This window comes from Dromiciops gliroides, chromosome 5 (genome assembly GCF_019393635.1).
Source record: "Dromiciops gliroides isolate mDroGli1 chromosome 5, mDroGli1.pri, whole genome shotgun sequence".
NCBI classification, from domain to species: domain Eukaryota; kingdom Metazoa; phylum Chordata; class Mammalia; order Microbiotheria; family Microbiotheriidae; genus Dromiciops; species Dromiciops gliroides.
In genome coordinates, this window is record NC_057865.1 from 290,007,900 (window position 1) to 290,026,740 (window position 18,841).

The following is an 18,841-nucleotide window of genomic DNA, read 5'->3' on the forward strand; positions in this document are numbered from 1 at the left end:
AAGTTCATAATAAAAATAAATTTTAAATAAAAAGGCTTAGCTTTAAATAAAAAGAACATGGGGCAGCTAGATGGCACAGTGGATAGATCACTGGCCCTGGAGTCAGGAGGACCTGAGTTCAAATCTGACCTCAGACACTTAACACTTACTAGCTGTGTGACCCTGGGCAAGTCACTTAACCCCAATTGCCTCACTTAAAAAAAAAAAAAGAACATAGCTCCCCAACAGTCCCTTGGAGCACCTCAGACAGAAGTCACTGGCCACAAAATTGACCCATCTGAAATGAACTGCTTGTCCAGAGAATGGTAGGGGCTGCACAGGAATCCTAGTTATTAAATAACCATCTGAGAAGCCACAGGGCAGGATGGCAAGACACCCACTGGGCAGAGCCAGACAAAGCTTTGTACTGGGATGGCTGGGTTCTAAATGAGGTAGGTAGGATCTCCGATGCACAGCTATCGTAAGCCTCTTAATATATGCTTTGGGGATTTAAAAAAAAAAAAACCACTAGCTGTGTGACCCTGGGCAAGTCATTTAACCTTTCCAAGCCTCAGTTTCCTCATCTGTAAAAAAAATGGGGATAATAATAACAGCACCTACTTCCACCTCCTCCAGGAAGCCCTTCCTGATTCCCTCCTTGGTTGTTCATACTCAATGCCTCCTCAGACTAGTGTCAATATACCTACCAGAAATGAGGATCATTGGATCACATTTGGAGCTGGAAGAGATCTAGAGGGTAACCTCGGCAAGGACAGGCTCATTTTGTGTATTTGTGTCCATAGCACATAGGACTATGCCTGGCATATAGTAGGTGCTTAATAAATGCTTATTGGATCATACTTACTGAGCACATTAAAGTAAATTGTGACTTTCCCTCTGCTGGGTTTTCTTGGCCTCTCAATAGAAAACCCAGGCCAAAGGACTATATATGTATATGTATGTGTGTATATATGTGTGTATGTGTATGTGAGTATCTATGTGTTCATATGTAGATGTGTGAAAACATGTAGATATATAGATATAGGTATAGGCATAGGCATAGATATAGGTATAGATATAGATACAGTCTTTGACTTGGATTTTCTATTGAGAGGCCATTTGTAAACTGATTGTTCCTTATATAGTATGAACTTGGTCTCTTTCACCATCCTGAACACTATTCTGAACATTCTTCAGCTTATCAATTTACTCCCTTAAATACCATGCCCAGATATGAACACAATATTAGATTTCATATAACCAAACAGCTTCTTAGGAAGATACACTTCTCTCAATACAGACTATGATCACATTACCTTTCTTAGCTGTCCTAACAAACTTTTGACTTAAATTGAGTTAGCTGTTAACTAAAATCCTCACATCTTTAAAATACTATTTTCTTTTCATTATAAACTTGAGAAACATGAACATTTCCATGTAAAAGGATCAGAAAAATATTGTATATGAAATTGTGACTATTACATGCAGCTTATTTTTAAAAATATGCCATAAATCTAATTTAGCGGTTCCAATACTGTCTAGCTTGTCTCTAGAACTTTCATCTGCTCTCTAGAACCTCCTCACCACTCCTACTTAAGAGAGGCTATTTGTGAGACAAACATAAATATATACATATACACGAGTGTATACACACATGTATATAACCATATCTATAGCAGGATCATAGGCTTGGCCAAAAGCGACCTTCCAGGCCACCTAATCCATCCTCTCATTTTATAGAGGAAGTGACTTGCCCCAAGTCACACGTGCACCAAGGCAAAAGCTCATACAATTGGAGCCGACATTGAGTCCAACCCCCCTCATCCCACTGAGGGGAAATGAAGGTGAGCCATTCCCCTGAGGTCACACAAATAATAAGCATCAGAGATGGGATCTGAACTCACTTCCTCAGACCTCAAGCCCAGGGTTCTCTCCATTATACCACGAGGCCCCTTGGCAGCTTCCATCCTGCCCATGCATCTTATCTCCCCCCATAGTGCCTAAAAGAGTGCAGTACACACAGCGGGCCTCCTAGTCCTTTGTGCCCGGCAGGCTTTTGTATACAGAGATGGTTAGGAAGGCTGCTTTCTGAGTGGGGCAGCTGCTCTGGAGTAGAAGAGGAGAGCCGGCTCCCGGTAAACCATCCACACTGCCTGTCACAGTGCACCTGATGGCCTGGGGGCAGGCACAGAATGTGACCACACAACTGAGGCTGAAGAACACAATCAATTGAGCCTCCTAGGGATTGCAGCCCAGGGCCCCTCTGGTCTTATTAAATGCTTGGTGTTCTAACCGGCTGCAGTTAGGAAGAAGTAGGAACAAGGATGTCCATGGCCAGGCAGACTGAGTCCAGACTCTCAAGACCCCAGTTTCTATTCCTGGCCTCTCTGTGGGCGAGCTGTATGACCTTGGATCAGTCACTTCCCTCTAAGCTTGAGTTCCTTCATCTGCAAAATGGGCATAATAATACCCCCTCCCTTAGCATGGTAGGGAGAATTAATTAAGGCTTGCTACGTGCTTTGAGATCTTTGGATGAAAGGCTTGAGGAGGGTTATTAAGATGATGGTATTTACACAATGACAGGCAAACCTCGGAATCAAAGCAGACGTACTCACCAGAGCACATGACGACACAATCCCAACCACAGAGGAGCCCAAACTCAGGAACTGGGACCCAAGCTCCACACCAGCACACACACACACACACACACACACACACACACTCACATATTTACATACCAAGGCACTTCCATAATAAACACATACCACTTAAATAATGACACCACTCAAGGCCTCTTGACTGCTGAGCTCACCCATTCTACCTCTGCACATTCCTGAAGGCGCTGGCCCTGCCCCATCCTTGGAATGCCCTGCTTCCTCAGCTCCACCTGTCAAGATCCTTCAGGGCCGCTTCCTCCATGAAGCCTTCTGCGATCCACCCAGAGGAAAATGCCCGTGCCCTCCCAGAGGCCCATGGCCGACTTCCTCACCTGCCCCCATCACACCTTGCTTTGTATCTGCCCATGTGCCACCAGGGAGAGGGAAGATGTGGCGTCCTTTTCCATCGTGGTCCCCCTCCTTGCCCCTGCATCCAGGAGGCACTTAATAAATGTTTGCTGCTATTCTTCCCCTTTCACGGGCTTCTCCAGCCAGCCAATGTCCTGGACCCCTCTGGCAGCAAGTCTGGTGACTGGCTTCTCAGAATCATGTTTTTAAATGCATGTTATAAAATCCATAGGATTACAAAAGAAACTCATTATAACAAAATACGATGACGTATTTTCTAAGAAGAAAACCAAGTTCATGGAACTCAGCTTGACCCCACCCCCACGCCCCATGATTCTAGAGCTGACCTTAGAGGTCATTTATTCCATCCCCCTCATCTTTCAGATGGGGAAACTGAGGCCCAGAGACTTAGGATGATGGGGGTCAGAGATGTAAGGAGTCTTAGAGATCATACTAGCCATCTGAGGGGCAGCTAGGTGGCGCAGTGGATAGAGCACCAGCCCTGGAGTCAGGAGGACCTGAGTTCAAATCCAGCCTCAGACACTTGACACTTACTAGCTGTGTGACCCTGGGCAAGTCACTTAACCCTAATTGCCTCACCAAAAACCCCAAAACAAACAAAAAACCATAAAAACCATCTGAGCAAGTCTTCTCATCACTCCTGTGCCTCAGTTTCCTCATGTGGAAAATGAGGGGGTTGGGCCAGATGGCCTCTGAGGTCCCTTTCAGTCTAATGATCTAATGAACCTGAAGCCCATAGAGGTTACTTGACCAAGATCACACAGGTAGGAGTTGAACCCAGGTGCACAGATGCACAGCTGGGATCAACCTCCAAGTTCACCTAAGCCCAAGGTAAATCTCATTTTACAGATAAGGAAACTGAGGCCCAGGCGAGTGAAACGACTTATGCAGGGTCACGCAGGTCATAAGGGTCAGAAGTGGGATTGAGATCCGGGTCCAATGGTGCTCCAGAGAAGGAAGCTGAGGTGCCCCCATGGGCACGCCTTGAGTTAACCAGAAGAGACAGAAATTCCTGCCGCCCACTCTGGGAGCCTCATTCTCCCCTCCCCGCCATGGGGAGGGAAGCAGACAAATCCCAAATCCTGAGATCCAGAAAATACCAGGCTCTCAACAGAACATTCTTCTCGGTGTGGGTGGAGGAAATCCGGGGGAAGCTTGGGGAGCCCCAGGCCCAGCAGAGGGACCCCGGCAGAGCTGAGCTGGGGGTGTGAAGGGATTTCTGCTTTTCCTCCCTCCACATAGCTCCTCCACCCACCCTCTGCTCCACCCAGACAGCCTGGCTTCCCTGACATCCTTCACAGCTACAGCAATGAGACAGATTTCAATGTATTATGAAAGGAAAACTCCCTCCCATTTAGAGCCCTCCCATAAAGGATTGGACTGCTAAGAGAGGGAAGGATCTCCCCGTCACTGGAGGTATACAAGTAGATGCTACATCTCAAGGATGCTGCCAATTAGGAGAGTGGAGTCTTAAGGTCATAGATCTGAGGCTGGAATATCTGGCTGTCTTTCTTTCTTCCTGCTCGATTCATTTTGGCTGAGCTCAACTAAGAATGAGGCTCAGTTTTGAGGTCCCTTTCAGTCTTTCGGTTCCCCATCCTTTGCTCCTGCTGGCATTCCCTTGAGCTGTCCTTCCTGCTGGGAGCAGCCTCTTCCCTGCTTCTATCCCCACCCCACCCCCAATCCCCTCCACTTTCCAGCTCCCTCAGGCCCTCCTCGGTTCAGTAGGAGCCCGTGATCATGCCCGTGCCATCTAATCTCACCTCCCATCTGGGTCCCTATATTCCTGTGGGCTTCAATGAGATTCTCCGACGCTCTCTGGAGAGTCCCATCCTCTCTAGGCTGGGCCATCTGTCTCCCTCCCAGGGCCCAGAGGAGGGAGCATCAGAGAGTACAAAGGCCGTCAGGAAATGGAAGTTCAGTCACTGCCCTGGCTGCCCTGCCCTGGCTCACCTGGTGACTTCGCTTCTTGGAGTTCAGTCTTATCTGTGGAGTACAGAGGTTGGACTAGATGACTTCCCAGTTTAGACATTCCATGTTCTAAGAATATTTTATCTTTACTAGCAACAGCTAGACCCATTGAGTTCTGATATTCTAGGTTCTATGGTCCCTCCCAATCCTGACATTCCATGTTCTAATCTCCCTGTTCCTCTGACCTCCCCTGTTCTAAGGCCCTCCCAGCTCTGACATTCCATGTTCTAATCTCCCTCCTAACTTTTACATTGCCTGTTCTAAGGCCTTCCCATCTTTGACATTCTAGGTTCTAAGCTCCCTCTTAGCTCTGACATTCCCTGTTCCAAGAACCTTCCCAGGTCTGATATTCCCTGTTCTAAGGACCTTCCCAGCTCTGACATTTCCTGTTCTAAGGGCCCTCCCAGCTCTGACATTCCATGTTCCAAAGCCGTGGCATACTCTTAATCTAGGCTCTAAATCAGAACACTCACCCTTGAACCCCCCCCGCCCCCAGTTCTCAGTGCTATTCCTGGCATCTCGACGTCATTCAGTCAATGGATGAGAAACAGGAGGGATGAACATAAGGATGTATGATGATGAAGAACACAGCAGCAGACTCTAGGAGCTGCCGCCGGGGTCTGGGTGCATGGCTGTGGCAGATACCGGCCAGTGTGCAGGAGCTAAGGGCTCCAGGGTGGCTGCTCGCCTCTCCTGCCCTCCCCCAATCGAGGTTCTCCCCTCCCCCTCCAGAGGGGCCCTGGCAGAGCTGAGCTGTCCACAAGCTCCGCCCCCCAAGCAGCCCTGTTTCCCCACACACCTGGATGTTCTTGGATGCTCCTTCTCTCTCAAGTCCCCCAGCACTGCTCAGAAAGCACCGGCCGGCTTCACCAGCTGCCTCCTTGGGGCCCAGGCTAGAGAGCTTGGCTCTGCGTTCATCCTCCTCCTGACACCACAGGCCTTCCCACCGACCCCTCCGCCCAGCTCAGTCACTGCCTCCTGGGCCGCCCTGCCCTGCCCTGATCTCCCTCTCCCTCTCAGTGGGTGCTGTCCAGGGCTCTAGCCCCGGCCCCCTCCCTCTCTGCTCCTTTTATAGGCTTCTCTGGAATGAGCTCACGCTTTCTCCTTTCCTGATCATTCTCTGGGGTGGCTCCTGCATGCTCCCAGGTCTGGCAGCTGCTCTCCTCCGCTCTGCCTGCCCTCGGAAACTTCTCCCACGTGGCCTTGGCAGGCTGGCTCCCGGCCCCTTCAGCCCCTACCAGCTCCACGTGGCCCAGACCATTCCTGATCCCCGTCCAAGAGATCACCCTCTAGGTCCTCAGAGAGCCAACACCCTCTCCCCGTCTGTCAGGCTCAGGCTCAGCCTCAAAATTATATATGCCACTGGTCTTTTAGCGGAGTCAGCTCCCAAGAGGGCCAGAATCGGTCTTTTCTATCCCCTGTGGATGCTAATAAAAGCCAAGAAATAAACAACATCCCAAATAGAGCACACTTTTTGGAGAGGTAGTGAGTAGCCCATCACTGGAGGGATTTAAGCAGAGACTGAAAGACCATTTGTCAGAGATGTTGTAAGAAGGATTTCTGTTCAAGTCTCCATCAGACTAAGTGCCCTTAGGTCCCTCCAAACTGTGAGATTCCAGGGTTCTAAGCCCTAGATTATGTCCTTCTGCTATTCAGTTTGCCTCCAGTCTCTCCAGGTAGTCCCAAGCCCTCATGTTCCTCCAACAAAGCCAGATTTCTGGCACTGTTCACCTCCAGGCCCTGCTCAGTCTAGAAATCAACTCCCTTTCTCTAGTTCCTCCTCTGTCCAGCTTTCACACAACTGCCAAAATAACTTGCCTAAAGCCCTGGTCATGACCAGGTTACTCCCTAGCTCAAAACCCTTCCCTGGCTCCCCATCGCATACCAGCTAAAGTACAAAACGCCCCACCTGTTGTTTAGGGCCTATTACAGCCTGGCTCCAGTCCAAATCATTTCTAGGCTCCTTTCCCATCATTCCCTGAGTTCACAGACTCTTTGTTACGGCTGCTCCTCCAGGTGAGTGTTCCCTCCAATATTCCCAGACCACTCTGCCCTGATCTCTCTTTTGCCCCCACCACAGTGCATCTGTATTTAAAGCTATAGCAATACCTACATTTTTATGTATATGATATAAATATAATTATATTACACATAAATTATATTTAGATAGTTAATAATTTATTATATACAAACCATATATTTCATATAGTCATATTCATATATAAATATAAACTATATTTATCTATAAATATATTATATAAATGTAATTTGTTTATGTGTAAATATAAAGTATATAGTATATATTTATGTATAATATAGCATTATAAACATGTAATGTTTTATACTATTAATATATTATATAGAAATTATAAATATATAACATATATAGTGTATTATTATATACTATATAAATATGAGAGAGAGAAAATGGAAAGGGCAGTTAGATAGTATAGCGGGTGGAGTGCCAGACCTGCAGTCAGGAAGACAACTCCATGAATTCAAATCTGGCCACACTAACTGTGGGACCCTGGGCAAGTCACTTCAGCCTGTTTGCTTCAGTTTCCTCGTCTATAAAATGAGCTGGAGAAGGAAATGATGAGCTACATCCAGTAGCTCCTCGAATGGGATCACAAAGAGTCAGACATGACTGAAAAAAAAAATGACTGAACAACAAAATAGAGTCCGTAAACAGGTTGGAAGTTCCTCCCTCCCCAAGGTAAACACCCTGAGGGCAGGCACTGGGTCCTTTTTTCTCCAGCTCCTGGAGCAGGGCCTGACACACAGCAGATGCTTGAGAAATGTTTGTCAATTTGAATTCCAAGTGTTGTGTCCACTCTGGACCAGCAGACCTTGCTCTCAGCCCTGACGCCACATCTTCTGGGACCCGAAGATTCTGCCCTGCCTGACATGGCCCTCTGAGATCTGAGACTTCGGCCCTGGGTCCCAGTGTCCTGACTGGCCTCCCCCAGCACACTAAATCTGGCTGGTCCTGGCTGGACTTCACACCGTCTCCCACCTCTGGCTCTAGAGATGGAGGGTAAAACTAGACCAAATATGACTTTGGTAGAGGATGCTCCTAAATCAGGACATTCTCTCCTCTGATAAAGGTTGGTTCCTCCTCTGTAATCAAGAGCCTTAGAATTTCCTTGAGAGGTTAAATGATTTTCCCAGGGTCACACAGCTCGTTTGTGTGCAGCAGAGATAGGATTTGAACCCAGATCTTCTTAGCTTCCAGGTCAGCTCTCTTCCCAATGACTCTAACTCTGAGAACCATAATGAAATTGATCCTGGGAATGTCCATCAGTTACTGGACAGCTCTACTGGGACCTGCTGACCCAAACCCTCTTTCCCTGCTATCGAAGTGACCCCAATCAGAATGCAAGTCCCCAAGGTCAGGTCAGTCCATAAGTCAGTCAACAAGCATTTATTAACCTCTTACCAAATGCCAAATACTATGCTGAGCTCTGGGCATATAAGGAAAAGCCAAAAAGAGTCCCTACCCTCAGGGAGCTTATAATTGATGGGAAGAAAACCCACCACCACCTATGTACAAACAAGCTACAGAAAGGATCCATTGGAAAGGGAAGGAGCTAGAGTTGGGGCAGATGAGAAAGGCTTCCTGTAGAAGGTGGGGTTTAGTTGGAGACTTGAAGGACGCCAGTTGGCAGAGTCAGGAGGGAGAGCATTCTAGGGTATGGGAGAGGCCAGAGAGAATGCCCAGTGTGGGGGAAGGGATCAAAGTCGGTGAGTTGTTATTCAGTCTCCATGACCCTGTCTGGGGTTTTCCTAGCAAAGACACTGAAGTGTTTGACCTTTTCCTCCTCCAGCCCATTTTACAGATAAGAAACTGAGGCAAGCAGGGTGAAGTGACTTGCCCAGGGTCACATAACTGGTAAGTGTCTGATACCAGATTAAGAGGCCAGTGTTCATGTTCCCAGAGAATGTGTTAGGGGGTGGAAGAACGTAAGGAGGAAGAGAAGGCTGGAACGGGAGGAAGGAGGCAGGTTATAAGTGGTTTTATGACCCCTGACCCTGGAAGAAAAAGGGAGTCCCTGAAGTTAGTGGGGATGATCGATGATTGATGATTGATGATCAGAGCCATTCTTGACAAGACCACTTTGGAACCACTGGGGGAGAGACTGGAGGCAGGGAGGCCCAGCAGCAGCTATTGCAGGAATGAGGTGGTGAGGGTGTGCCCCAGGGGGCAGCAGCAACAGAGGAGAGAAGGGGGCATATTCAGGGGCCCTGGGATGTGGGGGTGGGGGAGGAGCGGGTCAGAGAAGGTGAAGAGCTGTAAACTAGGGGGATTGGAAGGATGGTGGTCATGAAGATGAAAGGGGACGTTTTGCTTTTCCATTTGTGTCTCCACTGCCTGGCACAGTGCTTGGCACACAGCACCAATACATACTTTTTCATTCATTCATTTGTTCATTCATTCGTTCGTTCATTCATTCATTCATTCTGTCCGTCAAACTTTCCTAAAGAGCTTTGCTCCAATTACTCTCCACTTTGTATCATGCCCATGTTATAGTCCCTCCCCCTCCCACAACCCCACACATACTTTCAGCTCTCTAAGAACGAGGACTATGCCATTTTCCATCTTTGCGCACCCAGTTCCTAGGATGAGTCCTTGGACGTGGTAGGTGATTAATCAACTGAGAGTTGGTTTCAGAATCAGAAAGCCCTGAGTCCACGTCCCACCCCGTACACTTACTGGTGTGTGGCCCTGGACAAGTCATACAACCTCTCTGAAGTCTAGGCAACTCACCGATACCATAAGTAAGAAAAGATACTGACTACATTGGAAGAAGGCATTTAATCACTGGGAGTTCCCCATATCAGTGACATCTTAGGTCCAGTCCTAGATTATATACAGACATATATGGATATAATATAGTTTATCTACCTGCCTAGCCAGCTCTCCAGAGCATATACTTTACTGTATTCGGATTGTCCTCCGCCAATGGAATGGGATCTCCTTGAGGGCAGTGCAGAGACTATTTCTTTTTGACTTTGTATCTCTAGCACCTAGCACTCGACTTGGCACATACTTGGTGCTTAATATGTCGTTATTAATTGATTGGTTGATCGATTAACTGATTTCTGAAACACCTCCCCCTGCCCCCTCCTTCGTTTGCTCTATTCCACTGTCCCACCCCCATTGTTCTCCTTTTGTAAACTTTTCCAAGGAATATATTCCTTCCATCCCAAAAGACGTTTTCCGGGAAGTCCAAGAATTCCCAACCCATCATTACTTTGCCATCTCATTGTGATTTATTAATAATTAATAATACTCCATCCAACAACAGGAATGAAAACCCCACAGACAATCCCTTTGTGCCATTTAACACGACCAACAAGCCAAAAGCCCCCCAGCCCAGCCCGTGCAGAGCAGAGACCGGGAAGCACAAGACTGAATAGAACCCAAACTGAAAGAAAGAAATCAGACCAGAAAGAGAGCGCAACCTTCTCCTGCTACAAGTGGACAAACGGGGGCTCTTGGACATGAAGGGACCTCCTCAAGATCACACAGCAAGTGTATGAAAGAGAACCTCTGGCCTCCTAGGCGAATCCTCTGGGCCACGCTGTCTCCCAAAGGTGCAAAGATTGTCAGAGCAATAGTGGGTCTTAGATATGGGCTAATTCAGGCCCCCCCCCACCCCGACAGAGACAGGAAATGGAAGCCCAAACTCCCAGAGGTGCATGCATACCTTCTGCATTTGGTAAAAGCGTAGAACTCAGGATTTGGAAAGAACTTTCAAACATAGGACATCAGAGCTGGGAGGGAGCTTAGAATGTGGAATGCCAAACCTGAAAAGGCCCTTTGAACATGGAATGTCAGAGCTGAGAAGGGACTTAGAACAGAAAAGTTCCTTAGAACAGAAAATGTCAGAATTAGGAGGGATATTAGAAGATTAAAAGACAGAATGTCAGAGCTGCAACAAGGAATGCTCAAAGCTTAGAACACGGAACGTTAAAACTAGGAGGGACCCAAGACCAGAGAATGTCAGACCTGGGAGTATTCTTAAAACATAGAATGTCAAGACTTAGAACATAGAATGCAATTAGGAGGAAGCTAAGAACACAGAATTTGAAAGATAGGAGGGACCTTGGAAGGACCTTAGAACACAGAGTGTCACAGGGCTGAGTGAGACCTTAAAACACAAAAGGTCATCATTGGAAAGAATCTCAGAAGAATTTCAAAGCTCAATGAGATCCTAAAACAGAATATCAGATATCAGAAGGATATTAGAACAGAGAACATGAGAAGTATGCAAGGTCTTAGAACATATAATGTCAGCATTAGGAAGGACCTCCCAATGGGGAAGCTGTTCTAAGCTAGGAAGGAGCTCAGAACATAGAACATCAGATCTGGGAAGGAGCTTAGAACACAGAATATCATAAGTAGAAGAGACCTTAGAACAGAGAATACGAAAAATTAAAGTGACCCCAGAATCCTAATCCAGCCTCCTCAATTTACAAGAGACTGAAACAGGCTGTCCACTACGCAGTGAGTATCCCAGGGCACTCTGGGCCCCCTCGGTCTTTCCCTTCTCCCCTTCCTAATCCTCACCTCCTTCCAATCTCTGCTCTCCCTGAGACTAGCCTGGTTTCCTTCACCTCCCTTTTCCAAACTGCCTCATTTTACAGGGGATTAGCACCAGAAGGGATGGGAGAGACGAGTTTATCTACTCTTATTTTAGACAGAAGGAAACCAAGGCACGGAGATGTTAGAAGACCCCTCCCCCCACAAGGTTTGTTTTCAGAACCAGGAGTAGAATCCATTCTTGCCAAATCCTGTTCAGGGATACTTAGTATTAAGGCTTGAATGTCAATGTGGGGAAGGCTTTTCAAACATGGAACTCAGAGCTCATAAAAAACAACCACCACCACCACCAAAAAAAAAAAACACCTTGAAAGCCAGTCTCAGAATTAGAAAGATTAGGGTTCAAATCCTGCTCCTGACATTGACTGGCTATGTGATTCTGACCAAGTCACTTAACCAGTCCGTGTTCCAGGCAGATCTTTAAAATTCTAAGTTGTAGAACAGCTCCCAATTAGCCTTGTTAGACAAGAGTTTCTGTCCTAAGAGTTCCCTATGCCAGTGAAATCACGGGTCTGGACAAAATCAAAGGCCTATTTTAATAGTTCCTTAAAGGTTACAAAGTGCTTCCTTCACAACAACTCTGGCATTTGACGGATGACATATGACAGATGAGAAAAACTGAGGCACAGAGGGGTTAAGTGATTTCTCCAGGATCACACAGCTTAGGTCAGAGCAGACCTCAAAGACAGGTCCTCGTGAATCCAAGCTCAATATTGTTCATTCCATGGCTTCCCGTCTCCAAATTTATTCCCCTGGGGAGGGGATTGATTTGGAAACAAGCAGACAGATCCGGGGACCAGCCCAGGAAGGCCACCCAGACCTAGCTCCTTCCCTTCACAGCAAAGGGCTCCCCTACCGGCCCCTCTCCTCTCTTCTGGGCACAGCCTCAGTGCCCTGCCTAGCCCTTCACCTCCCACCAGGCTCCCTTACCAGGCAGTATTTACCTGAGGACGATCCAGGTGGTCCTGCAGAGATGCTCACACCTGGCCCCTCCAGGTAGGACTCAGCCTGGCTTAGGTGGAGGGAGGGAAGCCTCCAGCCTGCTGGGCGGGGCCAGCTGGCGTCACCCCACGCAACCCTGCTCCCCGCCCTGGCTGCTCGTGGACTCACGAACCGACTATTTCATGGTTCTCATTCTTAGAGGGTGAAATGGGGGTGAGGCCCTGATTCCTTCCAGAGCTCCTCATATGTCCCAGGGGCCCTGGGCTCTGGGCCAGCTGACAGACTGCTCAGGAGGGGAGGGTGGCCCCCTGCAGGGTCATGGGCTTCCAGAAAGCTGCTTAGAGATTCTCTAAGATGGGCCAACACCTCCCCTGGCATTTTTTACCTATGAGGAAGCCACTTTAAGAGAGGCATACCATCCTAAAGGAGGGGCCCGACATCCCATGCCACCCTCTTCTCTGATCAGACCCCCTGTGGAGAAGGTCAGCTTCAGTAATGTCATAACCAGAATGCACCCAGGATGGTGAAAAGATGGGAGGACAGGCTATGAGGCCCAGCTGTATTCATCCCCAAGCAGAGAAGACTCAGAAAAGGGGGGGAGTGAGGGAAGGGAGGGAACAGACATGTTTCCTGCATTCAAATATCTGACAGGTTGCTGAGGGGAAGAGGATTTTGCCTGGCTCTGTTTGACCCCAGAAGGCAGAAATGGTGGGGGTGGAGGGGGGGTGGAGATTGGAAATTGCAGAGGCAGAATTGGGCTCCAGGTCAGAGAGAACTTTCCAATTGGTGTGGAAGAGGCTGCCCCAAGAAGTAGCCCTCAGCCCTCAGAGGGAGATTCTAAGCAGAGCATGGATCCCCATTTGGGGGGGGAGATGTTCTAGAATATATTTGATCGATTCCTTTTGCCTTTAGATCACAATAATTACCCACCCCATCTCCTCCTTTCCACAAAGAAAAACAATCCAAAAACAGGTGTATAGAAACCTTGCTGGGCAATGCATACACTATTCCGCCCTACCAGCATCCCACCTCTCTGCCAAAAGGAAGGAGAAAGCAGATTCTTGTCCCATTATGGGTAGGATGAGATGGCTACTGAGAGCCCCTTTGAGTGTCAAGAGTCTGTGATCCCACCAGGGCCAGAGAGGGGAAATCACTTGGCCGTGGTCTCTTAGTGAGCCGGAGACAGAGCTGGATTCTGTGCCCCTCCCCCACCTCCTGATGCTCTTCCCCCTTGTCTTTGCTATCAGTCATCCTAAGCACGATCATCTCCAATTAACATCTAACGTCTCTCATTTACCCCCCCTCCCTTCCCCAAGTGCTCTTTGGATGCTCCATGCTGCAGTACAGGCGACCTCATCTCTTTGCTGGTGGAGAATAAGCAGTCCTTTTGTTGTCGTCATTCAGCGATTTTTCAGTCGTGTCTGACCCTCCATGACCCCACTGGGGGTTTTCTTGGCAGAGATACCGGAGTCGTTTGCCAGTTCTTTCTCTGGACCATTTTACAGATGAGGAAACTAAGGCAAACAGGGTAAAGTGACCTGCCCAGGGTCACACAGCTAGAAAGTGTCTGAGGCCAGATTTGAACTCAGGAAGATGAGTCTTCCTGACTCCAGGACTGGCGCTCTATCCACTACGTCACCTAGCTGCCTTAAGCAGGTTCCACTACACTAGAAAGACTTCCCTTGTGCACCTGAGGTCAAACTGTGGGTCTGTTGTCCAAAGACCAGTCCGACTGGGTGCACAGAGACTCCTCACCCAAAGGTCTTCCACCAGATGATGTTGTCCCCTCCCATCCCCCGCCCCAAACATGGTAACTCAGGAAACTGCATACTTAGATACTAAAGGGCTGTAATCTGCTCATGTGGACACCTACACACAGACTGTGCAAAGACCCAGACACCATCTGTGGGACCCCTTCTCCTCTTCAGGCCTTACTGTAAAATAAAGAGGTTGGACCAGATGATCTCTAAAGACCCTTCCAGCTCTCAGTCCTGGACTGAGGTGGGGTAATGTGTGTGCAAAGACAGGTTGGAGCTGCATGATGGGGGTTTCTGAATCCCAAAAAAGAGGTGATAGGGAGCCACAGCAACTTCTTGAGCTGGGGAGTGACATGGTTATTATTATTAATTATCACTTCCTTTACACTCATCATCATCCATTATCAGGCATAGCCTCTCGCTATCTAACGCCAAGATAACCAGTAGAAACATGTAGAAAATCCAGACAACCAGCTGTTCTGTCAGCCTGAGGCAAAAGAAGTGATTGGTCCAAGTTTTCCATTGAATGACATGATGTCATGTCTAAACCAATGATTTTCCTCTCCCCTGAGGCTGGCTCACCTGGCAGACTCTACTCTGCCATTAGTGAGGCAGGTTGGTATGGCAAAGAGACCTAAGCTTGGAGTCTGGACCCTGGGTTCAAATCCCAACTCATCAACTCACTACTATTTAAATCTGACCTGGTCGCTTCAGTTCTCTGAAACTCTGTTTCCTTCCTATAAACTGAATAAATAAGGAGACAATAAACAATAAGAGACAACTTGGTGTCCTGGGAAGCAGCCCAGATTTGGATTCAGAGGACCTGGGTTCAAATCTGTCCTGTGAGTTGTTACCAGCAAGCTAATCCCCTTTGGGGGATCGGTTTCCTCATCTGTGACCTGGCGTTGAATTAGAGCGCATATCTAGAGCCGGAAAAGACTCCTGACACGGTCTCATCTAACTCCCCAATTTTTCTGATGAGGAAAATACTGCCCAGGGAGAAGACCCAGTGTAGAGGAGGAGCTTTGCACACAGTCACCGCAGAGAAGGGCTGGGGTGTTCCCGGGAGACGAGAGGAGGGCGGTGTTCCGTCCCTGTAGCCTCCCTCTAGCAAGGAGGATTGTGGGTGGAGACCTTCCTGCACCCATCCTTAGAGAGCCTTGTTCTGGTCTCCCCTCCAGTCACATCTCTCCTCCAGCTCCCAGGCAAAGTGCTAAAAGGGGTGCCGGCATCCACTCATTCCTCCCCACCTTGTGGTCTGACCCCCAGCCTATTGGGCACTGAGACTGCTGGCGCCAGGGTCACTAGCAAGGTCTGTGCCGGCCTTCCTCACCGTTCAGCTTCCCTGGTGCCCCCTCCTTCTGAACGGCTCCCCTCCCTAGACTGTCCTGGGACACGGCATAGTCCCCATCCTCCCTGTTGGGACGAACCTTTCCCAGGCTCCTTTACGGAATCGTCATTGGCATCCATGACCTTCTTCCTTTGTCCTTCCACACTCTCACTGATTCCATCCATTCCTCCAGGATCATCAACTATTTCTGAGGAGGCAACGCCTAGACCGACACAATGCAGCCCTCATCTCTCTCCGAGCCCCAGCCCTGCATGTCTGACCGCCTGTGAGACCTCTCCAGCCGCACATCCCAGAAGGCATCTCACACTCCCCATGTCCATGCCCGAGACAGACCTCTGCTCTTCCCACCAACCCTCGGAACCCGTTCCTCCTCCTCCCCTCCCCCTTCCTTGGAAGCATCCCTGCATCCCTCAGCTAAGGCAGGCTAACACCCAGGCTGCCCTGCAATCTCCCCCATTCCCAACACGCCTAATCGGTGACTAAGTCTCACCATTTCCCATCCACAGTATCTAGCCCCTCCATCCCTTTCTCTGGAATTCTATCACAACCATCTTAGTCCAAGTCCTTATCACCTAAGGTTAGGGATAGGATGTCAGACTGGCTGGCTTCCAAGGTCCCTTCCACCCCCTTGAACATTCTAGGTTCTAGTCCCTCCAGCTCTGGTAGTCTAGGTTCTAGATGCCTTTCAGTTCTGAAATTCCATGTTCTAAGGTTTCTCCCAGCTCTGACATTCCCTGTTCCAAGACCCACTCCAGCTTTGATATTCTGTGTTCTAAGATGTTCTGATGTTCTAAGGTCCCTCCTAGCTCTAATATTCTAGGTTCTAGAATCCCTTCCAGCTCTGATATTTTGCTGTTACATACCCTGCTCTGACATGCTGTGTTCTAAGATGTTCTGGTGTTCTATGTTCTAAGGCCCCTTCCAGCTCTGACAAGCTGTGTCCTCATGTCCCTCTCACAGTGGAATTTCTTTGTTCCGAGGTCCCTTTCAATCCTAGCCTGGTGCTTCTGTCCCGTCTAGCTCTTAATCCTCTGGATTAGTGAGCTAGGCAAAGGAACTGTCTCAGTCTGTTGCCTTAGCAGGGCACACATGAATTTTAAAACGGCTTAGGCCCTGCCCTCTGGCCTTCCCCAAATGCCACTTAGCCAGAGTTTTCCAGCTCACCACTGCCAGGGTTAACTTCCCAGGAATCTACTTGCTGGTGGCCTGGCTGTCGGCCCTGAATTCAGTACCGGCTCCGGCCAGAACCTGGAGGAGGGGCCAGGAGGCCATCGCCATCACCATTGCCCCCTCCAGTATTCTGTCCATGGTCCACAAAGCCCTGGGGGAGCTGTCAGGCCCCGATGAGGAGACACACCCAGAACCCTGAATGTTTGCTTTTTAAAAAACAAAACAAAACATTGAATTCCCTCAAACAACCAGTGAGTAACTGGATGTTTTCAAAATAATTGGTTCCTGGCCTGGGTCCAACCATTTTTTCAGGGCTTTCATCTGGCACCTGCATCGGCCAAACATTTATTTATTCATTCATCAAACATTAAATGACTCCTATGTGTAGAATAGTATGGTAGACACTTGGAGAAGCAGGAAATTTAGAGAAGAGACTGGCCTTGGTCTCATAGACCTCACAGTCCAGAAGGGGGCCTCCTCCTCACTTCCACCCACACCCCCATACACCTGCCCTTTTCATCCTAGGCAGGCAGAGTCTAATTAGTGGGCAAGGTAGGGGTCAGGATAGATAAAAGCACTAGAATTAGAGTCCAGGAAGACCTGAGTTCAAATCCCACTTGTGATACACTCATTAATAGCTATATAATATTGGTCCAGTCACCTCACTTTTCATGACCTCGATTTCCTCATCTGTAAAATGGAGATAACAAGTAGCCCCTCCCCGACAGGGCTGTTGTGAGAAGCAAATGAGATAGCATATGCTAAGCTCTATAAATGCTAGCTGATTAATACTTATATGAAACGATGCAGGCAGTGTGGTGCGGTGGAGAGAGCTCCAGAGTTGGGGGAGGTGGGGGGGTTGAGTGCTAGCTCGACACTTAGGTGATACCGGGCAGCCACTTCACCTCCCTGGGACTCAGTTTCCTGCTCTGTAAAAACAAAGGGTTGGCTCCGATGGCCTCAGAGGGCCTCCCAGCCCCAAGTCCTGTGTGAGATGACTGGTCGCTCAGTCATCCAGCTCTCCTCCTCGCTGTTCCTCAAACTTGGCATTCCACATCCCTCCTCCCACGTGCCCGGGGGCGCTCCCTCTTGACCTCCGCATCTTGGGATTCCTGACTTCCTTCCAGGCTCAGCCATAGTGCTTCCTCCTCTTCCTCCTCCTCCTCCTCCTCCTCCTCCTCCTCCTCCTCCAGGAAGCTCCCCTGCAGCCCTCTCATTGTAGGTGCCCTCCTCATCCTCCTCAAACAACCTTGTGCTTACTGTGCTGTGTACCTGGCCTATCCCACTGTACAAAAGGAGCCCCCTGAAGGCAGCAACCATTGGATTTTCTCTTTCTTTGTACCCCCCAATAACTGCCTGACAGGTACAAGAGGGACTTAATATGTGTTAATTAAACGGATTCTTTGAGTGATGCTCTTTTCTCTCTCTCTTTATATCTCTGGCACTCCCCGACTCACAGAGACTCCCTGCCCTTATAACTGACAGACATAGCCAAAGAAAAGGACAGCTAGGTGACACAGTGGGTGGAGCACTAGGCTCATCTTGGAATTCAAATCCAGCCTCAGACACTAGCTGTGTGACCCTGGGCAAGTCACTTAACCCTGTTTGCTTCAGTTTCCTCATCTGTAAAAATGGCCTAGAGGGGGGCAGCTAGGTGGCGCAGTGAATAAAGCATCGGCCTTGGATTCAGGAGTACCTGAGTTCAAATCCAGCCTCAGACACTTGACACTTACTAGCTGTGTGACCCTGGGCAAGTCACTTAACCCCCATTGCCCCGCAAAAAAAAAAAAATGGCCTAGAGAAGGAAATGGTATCTTTGCCAAGAAAACCACAAATGGGGTCACGAGGAGTCAGACAGAACTGAAAATGACTGAACAACAACAACCTAGTCAAAGTAAGTAAATCAACACATTGACCGAGTCTGGCAGCGTATGCCTCATTCCACACCTGTAGTTCACCACCTCTCTGCTGAGAAGCGGGAAGTATGTCTCACCCTCGGTCCTCTAAAATCAAGACTTAATCCCGACATTGATCAGAG

General features: G+C 48.6%; 1 protein-coding gene across 1 annotated transcript in view; it reads right to left on the bottom strand.

Moving 5' to 3' along the window:
• Nucleotides 1–6,156, bottom strand: part of CSNK1E (casein kinase 1 epsilon) — a 65,007-nt gene extending 58,851 nt beyond the window's left edge. The window contains exon 1 of the mRNA XM_043966967.1: nucleotides 5,776–6,156. The gene's annotated coding sequence lies outside the window, so the exon portion shown is untranslated. The remainder of the gene's footprint in view (nucleotides 1–5,775) is intronic.
• Nucleotides 6,157–18,841: the final 12,685 nt, after the last annotated feature.